Genomic DNA, 22776 nt, shown 5'->3' with positions numbered 1-22776 from the left:
CTCATGAGATTATTGTATTGAAGTACATAGGAGAGAGATGAACCACATAGCTACCGGTACAGCCCCGAGCCTCGATGGAGAACTACTCCCTCCTCATGGGAGACAGCAGCGTTGATGAAGATGGCGGTGGTGTCGATGGAGAAGCCTTCCGGGGCACTTCCCCGTCCCGGCGGCGTGCCGAACGGAGACTCCTGTCCCCCGGATCTTGGCTTCGCGATGGCGGCGGCTCCGGAAGGTTTCTCGTACCGTGGCTTTTCCGTATCGTGTTTTAGGTCGGGGACCTTTATATAGGCGAAGAGGCGGCGTCGGAAGGTCAACGAGGCGACGACACAACAGGGGGCGCGGGCCCCCTTGGCCGCGCCGGCCTACCGTTTGGTGGGCCTGTGGCCCCCTCCGGCGGCTCTCGGGTGTTCCGGAAGCTTCATGCAATCCTAAGATGCTCGGGCGTTGATTTCGTCCGATTCCGAGAATATTTCCTTACTAGGATTTCGAAACCAAAAATAGCGAGAAAACAACAACTGGCCCTTCGGCATCTCGTCAATAGGTTAGTTCCGGAAAACGCATAAATATGACATATAATGTGTATAAAACATGTAGATATCATCAATAATGTGGCATGGAACATAAGAAATTATCGATACGTTGGAGACGTATCAATACGTCGGAGACGTATCAGGGACCAAAGAGATCCACATGAAGGAGCTCCAAGATCCTCTTGGAAGAGATGATAGTCTTGCTTGGATGCGGAGAGTCATGCATTTTGCCTTCAACACAAGCCCTACAAACACGATCTTTGGCAAAAGACACATTTTCCATTAGTCCCACAATATGGTTCCCCTTGTGAAGACTTTGCAAAGTTCTCATGTTGACATGGGCCAAGCGGCGATGCCACAACCAACCCACATCCGCCTTTCCGAATAGGCACATCGCACTTGACGTGGTTTTCCCCGAAAAGTCCACCACATACAAGTTGTGTTCGCGATACCCAACGAAAGCGACTTTTAGAGTCTTGCTCCACAAGATGATGAGGATTTGTTTCCCGATCTTTCACGATGCACCTTGATGATCCATAGGACCGATAGATCTTGAACTCCCCTGACAGATTCAAGGATACTCAAGCACATATGAATACTCCTGACAGACTCAAGAACTCTCACATCTTTATTGGATAACTAGACGAACGTCCGAGATGCCGTCATAGGGCCAACCCCGCAGGGATGGTGATACTGGAGGAACCCAAGGTTCTACATAACTTGAATCAAAACTAGACTACTCTAAACCCTAGCCGTACCATCTCCTTATATGAGAGGGAGAGGTGGCCGGCCGGCCCCCTTATTGGGCCTAACCTAGTTCGACTTGGACAGGCCCAAGTCAAACGGACTCTATTAAGACCCTAGATGGCCCACAGCATGACCTGGCTACATTATTATCTCCTAATAACAAGATTATAATAAACTACTGGTACAACCTTAGACACAAATATCATATCAATGGTTGTCCTAGAGTACCAGGCCCGGATATCCATATCATGAGGATTTGTTTCCCGATCTTTCACGATGCACCTTGATGATCCATAGGACCGATAGATCTTGAACTCCCCTGACAGATTCAAGGATACTCAAGCACATATGAATACTCCTGACAGACTCAAGAACTCTCACATCTTTATTGGATAACTAGACGAACGTCCGAGACGCCGTCATAGGGCCAACCCCGCAGGGATGGTGATACTGGAGGAACCCAAGGTTCTACATAACTTGAATCAAAACTAGACTACTCTAAACCCTAGCCGTACCATCTCCTTATATGAGAGGGAGAGGTGGCCGGCCGGCCCCCTTATTGGGCCTAACCTAGTTCGACTTGGACAGGCCCAAGTCAAACGGACTCTATTAAGACCCTAGATGGCCCACAGCATGACCTGGCTACATTATTATCTCCTAATAACAAGATTATAATAAACTACTGGTACAACCTTAGACACAAATATCATATCAATGGCTGTCCTAGAGTACCAGGCCCGGATATCCATATCATCTCTCCCCTTCTTCAAGAAGCGTTGTCCCCAACGCGTGAGGGTCTGCTAGAAAAAGGGTAGCGTCAGATAAGAACATCGCCGAACTTTCTCCTCAAGCCTCGCCAGTCTTCCACACCACATCCTCCCTCTCGACTAGCTTGTCTTGACCTTGGCGCCCCTTTGGTCTTCGACGCCATCAACCTGATTGGGACACAGGCATCCTCCAAACACAAACGAAAGTGCAATATGCATACCACCCAAGACATACAGAACAAATTCCTGCACGCCCTGGATCCAAATAAGCTGAACACACCCGAGTATGCAATTTTCTGAAAACCAGTGTCTCCTTTTTTTTCACTTTTTTCTGCTCCGTGCACCAAAAACTGCACCACGGGATCGGACAGAAAATGCAGTCACGTAGATGCAAAAAAAAATAGAATTGAAGTAAGCCACGTGATATCCCATAAACTGCCTTGACCGATGCAAACAGAAGTCCAATCTAATTCGTACACTGCCTTTTTTGTTTTGGAATCTGCACAGCTTCCTTAGACCATGAGCTGTACGTCACAAATCCCAATTAGCCAAAAGAAACCATGCAGCACTTCGCCTGGGAAAGTCCTCGCGCGATGGAAAAAAATAATGTGCATCTGCTGGACTCTTGCGCGCCTTTTCTCCTGAACCGAGCTGTCACAAGAACCAGTACATGGAGCGGCAGTGCTGGCCTACGCCAAGCGGCAGTGCCGGTTACGGCGGCAGTGCCGGCCATGCAGGGCCGACAGTGTCGGCCTCCCGACGGAAGCTGTTTTCTTCCTCACGATTTTTCCTGCTGCGGCCGAGAATTCCTGCAAACTCCTGTCGTGGCAGATCTTCGGTAGCGCTTCTCCTTCCTCTCCCTTGCCGCCACCACCTCCGCATGAACGAAGGCCTCTTGAACTTGAATCTGTCGCCCACTTCCTCCTCCTTGATCTTCACCAACAGCATGGCGGCGACGTACCCAATGGTAGCCACATCAATCGAGCAGAAACAACTGAGCAACAAACCAATCTGCACCGTGATCAACCTAGCAATCTGATACCACATGATGAGGATTTGTTTCCCGATCTTTCACGATACACCTTGATGATCCATATGACCGATAGATCTTGAACTCCCCTGACAGATTCAAGGATACTCAAGCACATATGAATACTCCTGACAGACTCAAGAACTCTCACATCTTTATTGGATAACTAGACGAACGTCCGAGACGCCGTCATAGGGCCAACCCCGCGGGGATGGTGATACTGGAGGAACCCAAGGTTCTACATAACTTGAATCAAAACTAGACTACTCTAAACCCTAGCCGTACCATCTCCTTATATGAGAGGGAGAGGTGGCCGGCCGGCCCCCTTATTGGGCCTAACCTAGTTCGACTTGGACAGGCCCAAGTCAAACGGACTCTATTAAGACCCTAGATGGCCCACAGCATGACCTGGCTACATTATTATCTCCTAATAACAAGATTATAATAAACTACTGGTACAACCTTAGACACAAATATCATATCAATGGCTGTCCTAGAGTACCAGGCCCGGATATCCATATCACAAGAGGACCACAATATCATTATCAATAAAGACGGCGAAACCCATCTTGCCAAGGGCGGAAACGGAAAGTAAATTGTAACCAAGGGTTTTGACAAGCATGACATCCACAAGAGTAATGTTGTGTGCAACCACAACCTTGCCAAAACCCAATACCTCGGATGTAGAATTATTGCCAAAGGAGACGGTGATATTGTTTATGTTAGGCCTCAACTCCTTGACGAGGTTCTTGCCGCCGGTCATATGACTTGTACATCCACTATCAAGTACCCATTTTGAACCTCCGGCAGCATAGTCCTACATGAGATCAATTCTTGGATTTAGGTACCCATTTTGCAATGGGTCCTCTTTTGTTAGCAACAAGGGTCTTTGGGACCCAAATAGACCAAGCAACATAACCATCATATGGGCCAACATATTTAGCATAAACATCACCATAATAATTTTTAAATAAAACATAGTGAGGGTTAGCAATTCCCGCATCATCATCATTTATGGTTTTGCCCTTGGAGGCTTCACCATTAGTGATGGCTTTCTTCTTCTCTTGTGCGGGCTTGGCCTTTTGCTTGTTTGCCTTCTTTGCCTTGGCATTGAAACCAAGGCCCTCCTTCCCATTGTTTGATCTTTGCTTACTCAAGAGATCATCCAAGGAAAGTTTACTTTGGGGAGAGGAGGCCTTAGCAAGTTCATCCTTCAACCTAGCATTTTCCTCAATAATATTTGCATGATCACATGAAAGAGTAGAGGTGCTAGGTATGTCATATGAAGCGAGCCTAATTTGAAGTTGCTCATAAGACTTGGAGAGGAGAGAGTATTCACTCTTCAAGGCTTTGTGTGCCTTGTCTAGATCATCTAGATCTCTCACAAGTTTCTCATGATCAACACCAAATTTGGCCTTTTCCTTTGAAAGCACTTTAGACTTAGCTCTAGCAAGATCTCTACCTTTAGTGAGCTTGTTAATTTTATCTTGAGGATCTCCAAGATTTTCTAACCTCTCTTCAAGAGAAGCTATGGTTTCTTGACTTTCCTCAAGAGCATTTCTAAGAGCATGTAGTTCAAGAGCGTCTTCTCTCTCTATTTGGCATTTTTTCTCAAGAGTACCATTTAGTTGAGCCATACGAACCATGAGATTTGAAACATGCTTTTTAGTATTACCTTGTAGGTTAAGAATGAAATCATCAAACTCAAGCATTTCTTGTTTCACTTTTAGACTAGCAAGATCAACCCCTAGATCATTTGAGATGTTAGGCGTAGAGGGGTTAGGAGATGATACCTCGGAGGATTTAGCCATGAGGCAACTTTCTTCCTCCACATGAATGACCTCATTGGGGGATTCACTTGGTGATGAAGAGTTAGTGGAGAGGGAGGCAAGAGCGACCAATCCATTAGAGGTTGCATCTTCTTCATCATCAACATCATCATCTCCGGAGGTATATTCTTCTTGAGTTGATAGCACAATAGATGTGTCCAAGGAGGACCTTGCCATGAAACAATGTGCATTCTTGATATGAGGACTTTCATTGGGGGATTTAAAGAGAGATGAAGAGGGAATGTTGGTGGTGACAATGGCGGCCACTTCCTTTGAGCTTTCTTCATCTTCATCATCACTAGAGCTTTCAACTTCATCGGAAGAATATTCTTCCCTAGTCACTAGCACAATTTTTGAGGGCCTCTTGCCCTTCTTGGTCTTGTTGTTGTAGAATTTCTTCTTGGGGGCTTTTGAATATTGGCCCTTTGAGTCTTTGCTCTTGTCCTTGGGAATGAGCCTTCCTCCATGAGTCTCCCTATTCTCATAGGGGCACTCGGCAATGAAATGGCGCTTGTCATCACAATTGTAGCAAGATCTTGTCCTTGGGCCCGAACTTGTGAACCCCCTTGAGTTGTTTCTCTTGATGTTGTCTTCCTTGGCCTTGGATGGGTCAACCCAAAAGGAGTTAGCATGGAATGCCATGTGGTCATGGTAGTGGTGTTCCAAGTCTTCCGGATAGGACATACTCCAAGATGTCCTATAAGATTCTTGAGGAATCACTTCTTCAACGGAGTTGACCGCCAAGGCAAGGTTGGACCCTTTTGTCATCCCAATAGCTCGATTGCGAGAATCATGAGAGTTTTGCTCAAGCACCTTGAGAGCTTGCATCTCGTGCACGACTTGTTGAGAAGTGAGAGAGGGATAGCATTCTCTACCGACAAGAGTCTTGACGTCAATGGGTACAAACGGCATCATGCATTCAATGTACTTCTCCTTGATCCAAGAGTCATTGATGTGGGAGGCACCAACAAGCCGGAAGGAATCGGCAACGGTGAGAAGTCTTCCATACATGACTTCATGATCTTCATCCGGTAGCCTCATGAATCCTTCGGCTTGATTCCGAAGAGCATTATACTTGTTCCTTCTCGTGCTCTCACTTCCAATGCAACTAGCGGCCAAACCATCCCAAGCTTCCTTGGTGGTGGTGTAGTTCCGAACACGAGACAAATCCTTTGTCCCCACACTAGTTTGAATCATGTGCAAGGCGGTGTTGTTGAGTTGACTATCAACCGCTTCTCTTCTAGTCAACTTGTTGGGGTTGTAGGGCTTGAAGCCTTCCACGATGATTCTCCAAAGTTCATTAGAGGCACTGCAAACATGAGAGCAAAACTCAAATTGCCAAGTATCGAAATTATCAACGGAAAACTTAGGTGGGTCGCCCCGAATGTTCATATGGGGATGGGGAACCGGTATATCGGGAGATAGAAAAGGTGGAGCTACTCGATTGTAGCTCTCACCTCCACTAGTTCCCCTAGGAGATGCAATGGGAGATTTGATAGTGTTTAAGTTATCACCTTCCACGGGTTTGGTAGAGGAGGGTAATGCCGAAGCATCTCCCTCTTCTAACGCACCCGTGTCCTTTATCTCTACGATGGGAGTCTTGGGAGGGACCGAAGTCAAAAGCTCGGAAATCATCTTTTTCATGCTTTCCATTTGGGCTTCCATGGAGGACTTCAACGAATTGAAGTCTTCCATGGAGACCGTCTTAGCGGCCCGTTCCGAAGGCACCTCGTCCGGCATACTCTTAGGCGGTTAAGCCCGAAATAAGAGCCGAGGCTCTGATACCAATTGAAAGGATCGTATGCCGCACCTAGAGGGGGGGGGTGAATAGGTGCTAACCAATTTTTAGTTCTTTTTCAATTTAGGCTTGACACAAAGGTAAATTCTCTAGATATGCAACTAAGTGAATTTCCCTATATGACAAGGTTATCAACTAAGCAAGATATAGCTACGCAATATATAGGAGATAGAATAGGATAGAGGTAACCGAGAGTGGAGCACGCGATGACACGGAGATGATTCCCGTAGTTCCCTTCCTTTGCAAGAAGGTACGTCTACGTTTGGAGGAGTGTGGTTGCTACGCAAGCCAAACCAACAGTCACGAAGGCTTCACTCAGATCTCCTGTGAGCAACGCCACAAAGGCCTAGCCCACTTCCACTAAGGGATTTCCTCGAGGCGGAAACCGGGCCTTTACAAGGTTCTTGGGGAACACATCCACAACCTAATTGGAGGCTCCCAAATCTGTAATAATATAACAATCAACAACAACACATCAACACAAATCAACTAGGGAACCAAATAGGAACACTAGCATGAGATCCCTCAAACAAATGAGGGGGAAATGAAAAACGCTTCGGTGAGGATGTAGATCGGTGTCTTCTCCTTCGAATCTCCAAAGATCAAGAGCTTTGGTTGGGGGAGGAAGGAGATCTTGCAAATCTTGTATTCTTGAGGTGGCTCTAATGGTGGTGAAGCTTGGCAGATTTTTCTTGCAATGATTGAGCAAAGGAGGAAGGAAGAAGAAGAGGGGTATAAATACCCCTCCCCAAAATCCAGCCGTTGGGGCTTCCGGGGGGGGCGGATATTCCGGCCTAAGTAAGGGCCGGATAATCCCCCCCCCCCGGATAATCCGGCCTCGAGTACAAAACCGGGAGAAAGTCCGGCCAAATATCCGGCCTCTAACCAGACTTGCTTTTCTTCAGATCCTTAGCCATTTTCGAGGGGGCCGGATATTTCCGAAATGTCCGGCCCGGATAATCCGGCCTTGGGACAAAACCGGGACAATATCCGAGCAAATGTCCGGCCCCTATCCAGAAGCATACTGAGCCGCAAATCCTCAAGTCCTTAGCCGAAAAACTTGGGGCCGGATATTTTGGAAATATCCGGCCCGGATTATCCGGCCTGATGATCTTTTTGCTGTATCTTTTTGACAGAACTGACCACATCCAACACACATAAACATGTATCTATATAATCCCTGTACCACTTAAACAAACATTAGTGTATCACATACATTGACATCAAACACACAAAACATAATATGAGAGATGTTCTTTCAGTCCAGCTCAATACGGACGACCTGACATGGTTCCAGGACGCGATCCGCGAGTGGGTCAAGATCCCGCTGCCTCGTAGTGTGCCCTTGTCTGCGTGCCGTTTTTGTGAGGAGTGGGTGCAGGTCACCTACCATGGTGGGTAGGTCGTCTTCGGCCGGAACTGGGCGCATGTGGTCTACAAGTACGACCTCGCTTGTCGTGGAGTTCAAGTTGCATGTCTTCACCTTGAAGATGATCATCTACAAGGCGGACTGCTCCACCGCTAGGCTCTACACCTGCCCCGATCACGGCTAGGTGGCGGTGGCTACCCTTTTATATATCTATGTTCATTCTGTATGTCTGTAGGTGTAGTGGCTTCAGTACTTATGGGTACAAGACTAAGACTAGTGTTTGATCAAGGGGTTATATAGATTATGTTTTCGTGGAACTTCCTTGCTTTTGATCAAGGGTTTCCACGGGATTACAGCTCCCTCGAACTTTTTGCTTTTGCTCACGGCGTCTTTCCAAGCCCTGACTACGGTGATTATAGGTTGTGCCGTTAGATAATAATGTGTGTTATCTTCACTGCTGCTAATGGCTAGGTAGGGGTATGATGGCGTGTATTTCACACGTTCGTTGGGCAACCCCAAGAGGAAGGTATGATGCGCACAGCAGCAAGTTTTCCCTCAGAAAGAAACCAAGGTTTATCGAACCAGGAGGAGCCAAGAAGCACGTTGAAGGTTGATGGCGGCGGGATGTAGTGCGGCGCAACACCGGGGATTCCGGCGCCAACGTGGAACCTGCACAACACAACCAAAGTACTTTGCCCCAACGAAACGAGTGAGGTTGTCAATCTCACCGGCTTGCTGTAACAAAGGATTAACCGTATTGTGTGGAAGATGATTGTTTGCGAGAGAAAACGAGTAAAGAACAAGTATTGCGACAGATTTGTATTTCGGTATTAAAGAATGGACCGGGGTCCATAGTTCACTAGAGGTGTCTCTCCCATAAGATAAAAGCATGTTGGGTGAACAAATTACGGTCGGGCAATTGACAAATAGAGAGAGCATAACAATGCACATACATGTCATGATAAGTATAGTGAGATTTAATTGGGCATTACGACAAAGTACATAGACCGCCATCCAACTGCATCTATGCCTAAAAAGTCCACCTTCGGAGTTATCGTCCGAACCCCCTCCGGTATTAAGTTGCAAAGCAACAGACAATTGCATTAAGTATGGTGCGTAATGTAATCAATAACTACATCCTCGGACATAGCATCAATGTTTTATCCCTAGTGGCAACAGCACAACACAACCTTAGAACTTTCTGTCATCTGTCCCAGGTGTCAATGCGAGGCATGAACCCACTATCGAGCATAAATACTCCCTCTTGGAGTTACTAGCATCAACTTGGCCGAGCCTCTACTAATAACGGAGAGCATGCAAGATCATAAACAACACATATGCAATAACTTGATAATTAACATAACATGGTATTCTCTATCCATCGGATCCCGACAAACACAACATAGAGTATTACGAGATAGATGATCTTGATCATGTTAGGCAGCTCACAAGATCCAACAATGAAGCACAATGAGGAGAAGACAACCATCTAGCTACTGCTATGGACCCATAGTCCGGGGGTGAACTACTCACTCATCACTCCGGAGGCGACCATGGCGGTGTAGAGTCCTCCGGGAGATGAATCCCCTCTCCGGCAGGGTGCCGGAGGAGATCTCCGAGAATCCCCCGAGATGGGATTGGCGGCGGCGGCGTCTGCGGAAGGTTTTCCGTATCGTGGTTTTTCGCCTCGGGGTTTCGCGACGGAGGCTTTAAGTAGGCGGAAGGGCGGAGTCGGGGGCCGACGAGGGGCCCACACCACGGGCGGCGCGGGCCCCCTTGGCCGCGCCGCCTTGTGGTTTGGCCACCTCGTGGCCCCACTTCGTATGCTCTTCGGTCTTCGGAAGGTTCGTGGCGAAATAGGCCCCCGGGTCTTTGTTTCGTCCAATTCCGAGAATATTTCGTTACTAGGATTTCGAAACCAAAAACAGCGAGAAAACAACAACCGGCACTTCGGCATCTTGTTAATAGGTTAGTTCCGAGAAAATGCACGAATATGACATAAAGTGTGCATAAAACATATAGGTATCATCAATAATATGGCATAGAACATAAGAAATTATCGATACGTCGGAGACGTATCAAGCATCCCCAAGCTTAGTTACGCTCGTCCCGAGCGGGTAAAACGATAACAAAGATAATTTCTGAAGTGACATGCCATCATAACCTTGATCATACTATTTGTAAACATATGTAGTGGATGCAGCGATCAAAACAATGGTAATGACATGAGTAAACAAGTGAATCATAAAGCAAAGACTTTTCATGAATAGTACTTCAAGACAAGTATCAATAAGTCTTGCATAAGAGTTAACTCATAAAGCAATAAATCAAAGTAAAGGTATTGAAGCAACACAAAGGAAGATTAAGTTTCAGCGGTTGCTTTCAACTTGTAACATGTATATCTCATGGATAATTGTCAAGATAGAGTAATATAACAAGTACAATATGCAAGTATGTAGGAATCAATGCACAGTTCACACAAGTGTTTGCTTCTTGAGGTGGAGAGAGATAGGTGAACTGACTCAACATAAAAGTAAAGAGAATGGTCCTTCAAAGAGGAAAGCATCGATTGCTATATTTGTGCTAGAGCTTTTATTTTGAAAACATGAAACAATTTTGTCAACGGTAGTAATAAAGTATATGAGTTATGTAAATTATATCTTACAAGTTGCAAGTCTCATGCATAGTATACTAATAGTGCCCGCACCTTGTCCTAATTAGCTTGGACTACCGGATCTTTGCAATGCACATGTTTTAACCAAGTGTCACAATGGGGTACCTCCATGCCGCCCTGTACAAAGGTCTAAGGAGAAAGCTCGCATTTTGGATTTCTCGCTTTTGATTATTCTCAACTTAGACATCCATACCGGGACAACATGGATAACGAGATAATGGACTCCTCTTAAATGCATAAGCATGTGGCAACAATTATTATTCTCATATGAGATTGAGGATATGTGTCCAAAACTGAAACTTCCACCATGATTCATGGCTTTAGTTAGCGGCCCAATGTTCTTCTCTAACAATATGCATGCTCCAACCATAAAGGTGGTAGATCTCTCTTACTTCGGACAAGACGGACATGCATAGCAACTCACATGATATTCAACAAAGAATAGTTGATGGCGTCCCCTGAAACATGGTTATCGCACAACAAGCAACTTAATAAGAGATAAAGTGCATAAGTACATATTCAATACCACAATAGTTTTTAAGCTATTTGTCCCATGAGCTATATATTGCAAAGGTGAATGATGGAATTTTAAAGGTAGCACTCAAGCAATTTACTTTGGAATGGCGGATAAATACCATGTAGTAGGTAGGTATGGTGGACACAAATGGCATAGTGGTTGGCTCAAGTATTTTGGATGCATGAGAAGTATTCCCTCTCGATACAAGGTTTAGTCTAGCAAGGTTATTTGAAACAAACACAAGGATGAACGGTGCAGCAAAACTCACATAAAAGACATATTGTAAACATTATAAGATTCTACACCGTCTTCCTTGTTGTTCAAAACTCAATACTAGATATTATCTAGACTCTAGAGAAACCAAATATGCAAACCAAATTAGCAAGCTCTAAGTGTTTCTTCATTAATGGGTGCAAAGTATATGATGCAAGAGCTTAAACATGAGCACAACAATTGCCAAGTATCAAATTATCCAAGACATTTTAGAATTACTACATGTAGTATTTTCCAATTCCAACCATATAACAATTTAACGAAGATGAAACTTCGCCATGAATACTATGAGTAAAGCCTAAGGACATACTTGTCCATATGCTACAGCGGAGCGTGCCTCTCTCCCATAAAGTGAATGCTAGGATCCATTTTATTCAAACAAAACAAAAAAACAAAAACAAACCGACGCTCCAAGCAAAGTGCATAAGATGTGACGGAATAAAAATATAGTTTCGGGGGAGGAACCCGATAATGTTGTCGATGAAGAAGGGGATGCCTTGGGCATCCCCAAGCTTAGACAGCTTGAGTCTTCTTAGAATATGCAGGGGTGAACCACCGGGCATCCCCAAGCTTAGAGCTTTCACTCTCCTTGATCATATTGCATCATACTCCTCTCTTGATCCTTGAAAACTTCCTCCACACCAAACTCGAAACAACTCATTAGAGGGTTAGTGCACAATAAAAATTCACATGTTCAGAGGTGACACAATCATTCTTAACACTTCTGGACATTGCATAAAGCTACTGGACATTAATGGATCAAAGAAATTCATCCAACATAGCAAAAGAGGCAATGCGAAATAAAAGACAGAATCTGTCAAAACAGAACAGATCCGTAAAGATGGATTTTATTAGGCCACCAGACTTGCTCAAATGAAAATGCTCAAATTGAATGAAAGTTGCGTACATATCTGAGGATCATGCACGTAAATTGGCTTAATTTTCTGAGCTACCTACAGGGAGGTAGACCCAGATTCGTGACAGCAAAGAAATCTGGAACTGCGCAGTAATCCAAATCTAGTACTTACTTTACTATCAAAGACTTTACTTGGCACAACAAAACTCAAAACTAAGATAAGGAGAGGTTGCTACAGTATTAAACAACTTCCAAGACTCAAATATAAAACAAAAATACTGTAGTAAAAACATGGGTTGTCTCCCATAAGCGCTTTTCTTTAACGCCTTTCAGCTAGGCGCAAAAAGTGTATATCAAGTAACATCAAGAGATGAAGCATCAACATCATAATTTGTTCTAATAATAGAATCATAAGGTAACTTCATTCTCTTTCTAGGGAAGTGTTCCATACCTTTCTTGAGAGGAAATTGATATTTAATATTACCTTCCTTCATATCAATAGTAGCACCAACGGTTCGAAGAAAAGGTCTTCCCAATATAATGGGGCAAGATGCATTGCATTCAATATCCAAGACAACAAAATCAATGGGGACAAGGTTATTGTTAACCATAATATGAACATTATCAACTTTCCCCAAAGGTTTCTTTTTAGCATTATCAGCGAGATTAACATCCAGATAACAGTTTTTCAATGGTGGCAAGTCAAGCATATCATAGACTTTTTTAGGCATAATAGAAATACTCGCACCAAGATCACATAAAGCATTACAATCAAAATCTTTGACTCTCATTTTAATGATGGGCTCCCAACCATCCTCTAGCTTTCTAGGAATAGAAGTTTCAAGTTTTAGTTTCTCTTCTCTAGCTTTTATGAGAGCATTTGTAATATGTTTTGTGAAAGCCAAGTTTATAGCGCTAGCATTGGGACTCTTAGCAAGTTTTTGCAAGAACTTTATAACTTCAGAGATGTGGCAATCATCAAAATCTAAATCATTACAATCTAAAGCAATGGGATTATCATCCCCAAGGTTGGAAAAAATTTCAGCAGTTTTATCACAGGCAGTTTCAGCAGTTTTAGCAATTTCGGGTAATTTTGCGCACTTTGCACTAGGAGTAGAAGCATTGCCAACACCAATTATTTTACCATTGATAGTAGGAGGTGCAGCAACATGTGAATCATTAGCATTGCTAGTGATGGTAATGGTCCAAACTTTAGCTACATTTTTCTCTTTAGCTAGTTTCTCATTTTCTTCTCTATCCCACCTAGCACGCAGTTCAGCCATTAATCTTATATTCTCATTAATTCTAACTTGGATGGCATTTGCTGTAGTAACAATTTTATTTTCAATATCCCTATTAGGCATAACTTTCGATTTCAAAAGATCAACATCGGAGGCAAGACTATCAACCTTAGAAGCAAGAATATCAATTTTATTGAGCTTTTCCTCAACAGATTTGTTAAAGGCAGTTTGTGTACTAATAAATTCTTTAAGCATAGCTTCAAGTCCAGGGGGTGTATTCCTATTATTGTTGTAAGAATTCCCATAAGAATTAGCATAACCGTTACCATTATTATAAGGATATGGCCTATAGTTATTACTAGAATTGTTCCGATAAGCATTGTTGTTGAAATTACTATTTTTAATGAAGTTTACATCAACATGTTCTTCTTGAGCAACCAATGAAGCTAATGGAACATTATTAGGATCAACATTAGTCCTATCATTCACAAGCATAGACATAATAGCATCAATCTTATCACTCAAGGAAGAGGTTTCTTCAACGAATTTACCTTCTTACCTTGTGGAGCTCTTTCCGTGTGCCATTCAGAGTAATTAATCATCATATTATCAAGAAGCTTTGTTGCTTCACCAAGAGTGATGGACATAAAGGTACCTCCAGCAGCTGAATCCAATAAATTCCGCGAAGAAAAATTCAGTCCTGCATAGAAGGTTTGGATGATCATCCAAGTAGTCGACTCCATGGGTTGGGCAATTTTTAACCGAGAGATTTCATTCTTTCCCAAGCTTGAGCAACATGTTCATTATCCAATTATTTAAAATTCATTATGCTACTCCTCAAAGATATAATTTTAGCAGGGGGATAATATCTACCAATAAAAGCATCCTTGCATTTAGTCCATGAATCAATACTATTCTTAGGCAGAGATAGCAACCAATCTTTAGCTCTTCCTCTTAATGAGAAAGGAAACAATTTTAATTTTATAATATCACCATCTACATCTTTATACTTTTGCATTTCACATAGTTCAACAAAATTATTGAGATGGGCAGCATCATCATCAGAACTAACACCAGAAAATTGCTCTCGCATAACAAGATTCGAGTAAAGCGAGGTTTAATTTCAAAGAATTCTGCTGTAGTAGCAGGTGGAGCAATAGGTGTGCATAAGAAATCATTATTATTTGTGCTAGTGAAGTCACACAACTTAGTATTTTCAGGGTTGGCCATTTTAGCAGTAGTAAATAAAACAAACTAGATAAAGTAAATGCAAGTAAACTAATTTTTTTGTGTTTTTGATATAGCAAACAAGACAATAAATAAAGTAAAGCTAGCAACTATTTTTTTTGTGTTTTGATATAATGCAGCAAACAAAGTAGTAAATAAAATAAAGCAAGACAAAAACAAAGTAAAGAGATTGAGAAGTGGAGACTCCCCTTGCAGCGTGTCTTGATCTCCCCGGCAACGGCGCCAGAAAATATGCTTGATGGCGTGTATTTCACACGTTCGTTGGGCAACCCCAAGAGGAAGGTATGATGCGCACAGCAGCAAGTTTTTCCTCAGAAAGAAACCAAGATTTATCGAACCAGGAGGAGCCAAGAAGCACGTTGAAGGTTGATGGCGGCGGGATGTAGTGCGGCGCAACACCAGGGATTCCGGCGCCAACGTGGAACCTGCACAACACAACCAAAGTACTTTGCCCCAACGAAACAGTGAGGTTGTCAATCTCACCGGCTTGCTGTAACAAAGGATTAACCGTATTGTGTGGAAGATGATTGTTTGCGAGAGAAAACGAGTAAAGAACAAGTATTGCAGCAGATTTGTATTTCAGTATTAAAGAATGGACCGGGGTCCACAGTTCACTAGAGGTGTCTCTCCCATAAGATAAAAGCATGTTGGGTGAACAAATTACAGTCGGGCAATTGACAAATAGAGAGAGCATAACAATGCACATACATGTCATGATAAGTATAGTGAGATTTAATTGGGCATTACGACAAAGTACATAGACCGCCATCCAACCGCATCTATGCCTAAAAAGTCCACCTTCGGAGTTATCGTCCGAACCCCTCCGGTATTAAGTTGCAAAGCAACGAGACAATTGCATTAAGTATGGTGTGTAATGTAATCAATAACTACATCCTCGGACATAGCATCAATGTTTTATCCCTAGTGGCAACGGCACAACACAACCTTAGAACTTTCTGTCATCTGTCCCAGGTGTCAATGCAGGCATGAACCCACTATCGAGCATAAATACTCCCTCTTGGAGTTACTAGCATCAACTTGGCCAGAGCCTCTACTAATAACGGAGAGCATGCAAGATCATAAACAACACATATGCAATAACTTGATAATTAACATAACATGGTATTCTCTATCCATCGGATCCCGACAAACACAACATAGAGTATTACAGATAGATGATTTTGATCATGTTAGGCAGCTCACAAGATCCAACAATGAAGCACAATGAGGAGAAGACAACCATCTAGCTACTGCTATGGACCCATAGTCCAGGGGTGATCTACTCACTCATCACTCCGGAGGCGACCATGTCGGTGTAGAGTCCTCCGGGAGATGAATCCCCTCTCCGGCGGGGTGCCGGAGGAGATCTCCGAGAATCCCCCGAGATGGGATTGGCGGCGGCGGCGTCTCCGGAAGGTTTTCCGTATCGTGGTTTTTCGCCTCGGGGGTTTCGCGACGGAGGCTTTAAGTAGGCGGAAGGGCGAGTCGGGGGCTGACGAGGGCCCACACCACGGGCGGCGCGGGCCCCCTTGGCCGCGCCGCCTTGTGGTTTGGCCACCTCGTGGCCCCACTTCGTATGCTCTTCGGTCTTCCGGAAGGTTCGTGGCGAAATAGGCCCCGGGTCTTCGTTTCGTCCAATTCCGAGAATATTTCGTTACTAGGATTTCTGAAACCAAAAACAGCAGAAAACAGTGGCACTTCGGCATCTTGTTAATAGGTTAGTTCCAGAAAATGCACGAATATGACATAAAGTGTGCATAAAACATGTAGGTATCATCAATAATATGGCATAGAACATAAGAAATTATCGATACGTCGGAGACGTATCAGGGTAAGAGCATCCTTTTGAAGAGGGAGGTTACAGCATCCCTTCTTAGCACATAACCAAAATGTGTGTTATCTTCATTGCTGCTAATGGCTAGGTAGGGGTAAGAGCATCCTTTTGAAGAGGGAGGTTACATCATCCCTTCTTAGCACATAACCAAACAACCACCTCTTCTCCCGTCAGCCAACATAGTGCTCATTGTTGCCAACCAATCACTGGGCCGAAACTACACGCTGAAAAATTGTTGGCATCCAAACGTAGTGCATAAACATGCTCAGCCTTTGTTACACCTCATACGGCATCCACCGGACCAAAAGTAGATACGGAAATTTTTTGATGCGAGCAACCAATGAGGTCCCAATTGATTCCGGGCATCTCCAGCGGCTTAGCCTGAACCGACAAGAGACTTATAAAAAGTGGTAAACTGAGCCTTGGCATGCTTGGATAAACTCGGTCGGCATACATATATAGGATTAAAGACTCCTGTTATAAAAGCGACAAGCAAATAACGAAGAACGAAACAAGAACACACGCAGGGGATACAAGATTTTAACGTGGAAAACCCTCTCCAACAAAGAGAGGTAAAAACCACGGGCGCCAGCCAGCAAAACTTCACTATATCGGGAGTGTTTACAGACGCCGTGGGTTATCTTATAATCTGATAAACCCTAGCGGCGGCTTACAAGATGTATATATAGGCGGTGCCAACGATCCGTACCGTACCGAGGGGGGCTGCCGCCCCCGCACCCCCTTCACAGGCGACGGACGGGCCTCGCTTCAGACTCCGCTACGCTTCGGCCCAAACCTACCGGCGACGGGCCTCGCTCCGCTCGTCAGAGTTAGCCTCCCTTTAATATATGAATTTGGATCACAATACAACAACTCCTGATTTGTAATTCACTAGTTGAATTCGGCAACTTGGCTATACCATTTATGTAGGTGGAAATTCTATCGGTATTTGTTAGATCATATACTCTAGAGATCTCCACCAAGATATTTAAGGACACTTAAATATATAAAGATGTGCATACATATGTATAACTAATAATTATAGTTCCATAGATTAATCTACATGCGATTTTGGCATTCTTATATTATTTAATTCATACTCAACGGGTGGTTCGTTTTGAAGTTCTTCTAAGGGGCAAATGCCTCGAAAACAATTAAGATATTTTTTTCATAAAAATGTTCACATTATCATGACACCAATGTCTATTTCAATGATTGACATTATAACTACATAACATAGGATAAATAAGTAATATATTGGCACCATTATTATTGTGCTTAATTACGATAACTACGTATAGTTTAACACACCAATTAAGTATGCTCTTTAACAATTATAAATTATAAATAAGTCTAAGAGTTTAGTATAAAATACTACTTTCTTTAAAAAAGGAATCAATTTCATCAACAAATTGGAATAGCCCAGCCCCATCTCCAGGATTTGGGGGCCCCGGTGCGAATTATAAAATGGGGCCATTTTTCAAACTTAATAACTAATAAAACAAAATCATATATTTAGTAAGTAAATAATATAAGTTCAGTATACGCTATTCGGTACAAAGTTCAAAATATAAGTATCAAGTATTCATTCTAAAATAATAAATATAGCATTAAAGTACTAAACAAACTTCAGGTTCTACCGAAAAGCATCATCCGTATGTCTTTTCTTCTTCTTTCCACCACCGGATTGACACTTTATTCTTCTCATGATTTCTTCTATTCAGTGTTCACCAAATAAATAAATTACCAAGGTGACTAGTTAAGGACACAAGTAGCGATCAGGGCCCCAAAATTTTGAGTTACATGCTAGGCTTAAAGGTTACAACAATGATCATACTTTTAGGCTCCTGTCCTTATGCGTGAATCTCAGGCAGCCACTTGAACGCCGACAAGGAGCGGATCACCGGCTCAGGAGGGGGATTGGGGAGGAGGAAGCCGGGCAGGGCGCAGGCACGCCACGACAGCGCGACACGGAACTATGGAAGACGAGCCGACGAGCGTACTACGGAACGATCTCGTCTCGATCGCGAACAAGAACTGCTCCGTCTAGGTTTCGTTGATGGGTTGTAGCCTTATGGTCCTGGGCCACACGACAAAAGAGCTAGAGAGTAGAGGATAGTAGTACCGGGCTACAGAAATTCGGGGGCCTTCAAAATTTGGGGGGCCCGATCGATCGATCTCTTCGATCGTGGCCATCGAGGGGGCTGGAATAGCCCTAGCTAGGCAGATAGGTGACAAAACCTCAAATGACCGGCCAAAAAACTTACTCGCTAGAACGGAAAGGTTCTACAAATGCAATCAATCATCGTGTTCTAGGAATAATCGAAAGGATTGAAAAACTAAAAAGAAAGGTGGTGACCGTTACTTATATGTAACTGAAAGCATTAATTTGAAACAATGAGCATCAGCGTGTAGTTTATATGTGTGTTATCTCATTCATATTTTTTCAATTATCTAAGAAACTTGTCACATATAGGCTAATTTTCCACCTATCTTTCTGTTGCAACAACTCATTTCATTTTCACTTGGTATTTTGTTTGTACGGCCGAATTCAAATAATCACAAGAAACAAACACACAAACACAACTACATATTCGTACAGGTTGGCACATGTACATGCATGAGTTGTATATCGATGCATGACTTTGTATCAATGTAAAGTTGTAAATACCCGCGAATGTGGTAAAGAGATGGGTCACGCATGTGTCGAACAATATTAAGCCGGCTAATGGTTGAATCAATGAATGATATCAATCAGATTATTTCATGATGTATACATAATACCTATAGGAATAGCAATAACAAGCTTAAAAATAAAGCACATAATAGTCAACACTTACAAAAATACAAAATACAGTAGCACATAAGCAAGTGGGCAACATGATTCATGTAGATCAATTATGGGGCAGACCCAGTGCTTTCTCGTGGCTTGGAAAAAAATTAAAGTGCTGCCAAGTTGATCAATACTTACCCGAACAGTCCGTGGCACATCTGGGATGCTAGGAATAAGGTTCGATAAGGTGAGCCACTAATGCATCCAAAATCTGTTGCAGTGAAAGCTTTGGCATATATCCAATTGATCGTGACACATCTATACAATCATACCTCTAACAACAGGCGTGAGACTATATCTTTAGTTTTCGATGGTCTCCGCCGCCGGAGGGTATGGTGATGGTAAATGTTGACGCTGCGATCTTTGTTTCTTATCGTCGGATGGGGACATGCGTCGTGATTTGTGACCACAACGGCATCCGTGTAGCTGCATGCAGTGAACGGAATGATGAGGTCGTGACGCCAGAAATTGCTGAGGCGATGGCAATGCGCCGGGCAATCAGCCTAGCCAATGATGAAGGCTATGACAAGATTATCATCAACTCTGATTGTCTCTCGGTGGTGAAGAGAGTGAGAGCGGAGTCTGGAGATCGTTCTATCTGTGGTCCTGTGATTCATGACATCAGGAATATCTCAAAGACATTTACTTCTTGCTCTTTCCATCATGTGAATCGAGCCTTAAATGTTGTTCCTCATTGTTTAGCTAAACTTAGTGAATCTATTATTTGCTCATTGTGGTGTAGGGTTGTCCCGGATTGTATCCGTGAGACACTTTGTAATGGCATTATGTTTATGTGATCAATAAAGCCCACGTTTCTTTCAAAAATAGGCTCTCAACTGAACATTTTCTTTTCTTCTAGATACTCAAGCTGATGCATCATCTGAGTCTGGGAGCACCACCTCGGGTCGACAGCTGATGGCTCCTCATTTGGTTCGATTCAGTACTTTAGTTGGATTCTAGAGGTGTGGCAATCCGGGCATTGGTAGGCCGTAGAAATGGTATGGCACCATGACTCCGTTGGAGATCATGGGTGTCCACTTAGCGTTGAGCAACATACTGTGATGCATCTCCCAAGCCCACATGTTATATAAATAAAACTCTATTTGCTTTCTTCCCGCTTTATAGATAAACCTAGTGACACAGACGGAATAAAAAAAAACCTTTTACTCTAAATCTTTATTGAGCGACTAATGGATAACCGTGCAATATGTGACAAATGATGTTGATGCCTGATCCGCTACTAATCGGTCAGGTTGCAAGCGGCGCGGGACGTCCCGCTCCGCCGCTACGCCGCCCCGCAAAGAAGGCCTGCGCGGCGCCGCTGCGCTGACCGTGTGTTCCGAGCGGGCCGAAGCAGTTACGCCCGCGTTGTCCACTAGGCATCCCGCAGAACTGCATAGTCCCGCAAAAGGCAAATCAACGAGAGCGATCGTGCGTTTCTGAAAAAGGAAGCCCGTCTCTTACGGTCATACGTTTGTAGTATATATCCATAGCGGTGGTGCAGTATACAAGTCGTGTACCTAGCTCGTGATTAGTTTCAGAAATTCTATGGGTATGTGCGTTTAGTATATATCTAAGAGCATCTCCTATCGCGTTTCCCAAACCGTCCCCCAAATGGATTTGGGGCGCGCCGGACAAAAAAACGTTCCTAACCGCCTCCCCCAAACCCGTTTTTTGTCCAGCGCGGCTCGATATGGTGTCCGGCGCTCTGAGCCCGTCCCCGCTCCACATGGGACGCTTCGGGCACGGCGGACACAACGAAAAGCGAGGCGAGGCGTGGTGGGACCGATGCGTGAGCGGCACATTCAAGTTTGGACCTAACCGTCGCCTACCTCGCGGCGGAAGTTATTCGCGCGCAGTGACACACGACCGAAGCGTCGCAACTTTGCCTTAATGGCGACGGAGGGGCAGGCGAGACGTCTCGTCAGTGCGTGCGGCCTCCACGCGTAGCCGGCGTTCTCACGCCACCGCGCGTTCCCGCGCTTTCTTCCCGCCGTTTCTCGCCGCTTCCCGCGCTTTCTTCCCGATGCCGGCGTCTATAATGATGAGCGCTGGCGCCAGCGTGAGGAGCGGGAGGCTCAGTACCGTGAACGGCGGGAGGCGATCGAGCGCCGGCGGCAGGAGGTGATGGAGCGTCAGCAGCAGCTGGCGGCGGAGGAGCGTCAGCAGCGGGAGGCGACGCTGGCGGCAATGGAGGCGGCCTGGGGGGCCGCGGGAGGATGCGTTGGCGGCGGAGGCCAACACGTTGGCGGCGCGACTGGAGGCCCGAATGAAGGATGAGGAGGAGGAGGAGGACGAGGCGGAGGAGGAGTAGGCGGAGCAGGAGGACGACGACGACTTCAAGTGGTCCGACGACGACGAGACGCACCCGGACGAGACGGTCGATCAGCAAAGGTGAAGGCGAGGCGACGGGGCACGCTGGAGCTCGACGCCTCCAGGTCGCTGCAGATCGAGCGGCCCGGCGGCGAATCTCGCGACCTCGACGCCTCCACGTCGCGGTAGTATTGCGACTCGCGCTGTGCGAAGGCACGCGGCGGCTTTAGCCCGTGGTGGAGGAAGCGGTACGATCCGCGTATGCGGGCGGTGTCAGAGGTCCGGCGCAGGTGCTTGAGCTCAACGCGTCGATTTCTCAAATTTGGTGGACGATAGATCGAGGCGGACATGTTAGTCTGTTTGAGTCACCCGCTAGAGATGCCCTAGACCCTAGTTACTCGACAACTCTCCATCCATGCATGCTTTGTTGCAATCAACCTTGTTTTGTTCAAAATTCCAGCAGTTGCTAAAATTGCATGGTACTTAGTTATTTTGTTCCCTAAATGTCTCTCAAGTATTGTTTGCATGTACTGTGCTTCCAATCTGTTTAGCTAGCTGCTCTAAGCAGAGCTTCCGATCGATCAGTCGCTAGCTAGCTAGCTGCTCTGTGCCGCGCCAAGTATGCTCCGCGCGTGATGCGGGATGACGCGGGATAGTGCGGTGTGCAGCTGTGTCCCGCGCCAGCTCCAGCGGAATGATTTATTCATTAGTTTTATCCACAGACAGGAAATTTCACTCGCAGCTCACTATTGCGGGTTGGATATATTTTCAAATTGCAAACTTTAAACACTAGTTCCCAGCACAGAAGGAAATGACATTGTGTTTCATAAAAGAAGAGCACGACTGGGTTCACCTCACTCTCTGGTTGGTGGATGGAGCGGATCATTTTTGCTGATCCAAACATGATGGTTCCT

This window comes from Lolium rigidum, chromosome 2, assembly GCF_022539505.1.
Source record: "Lolium rigidum isolate FL_2022 chromosome 2, APGP_CSIRO_Lrig_0.1, whole genome shotgun sequence".
NCBI classification, from domain to species: domain Eukaryota; kingdom Viridiplantae; phylum Streptophyta; class Magnoliopsida; order Poales; family Poaceae; genus Lolium; species Lolium rigidum.
The sequence above is the reverse complement of the archived record's forward strand: the minus strand, read 5'-3'. Positions refer to the sequence as shown.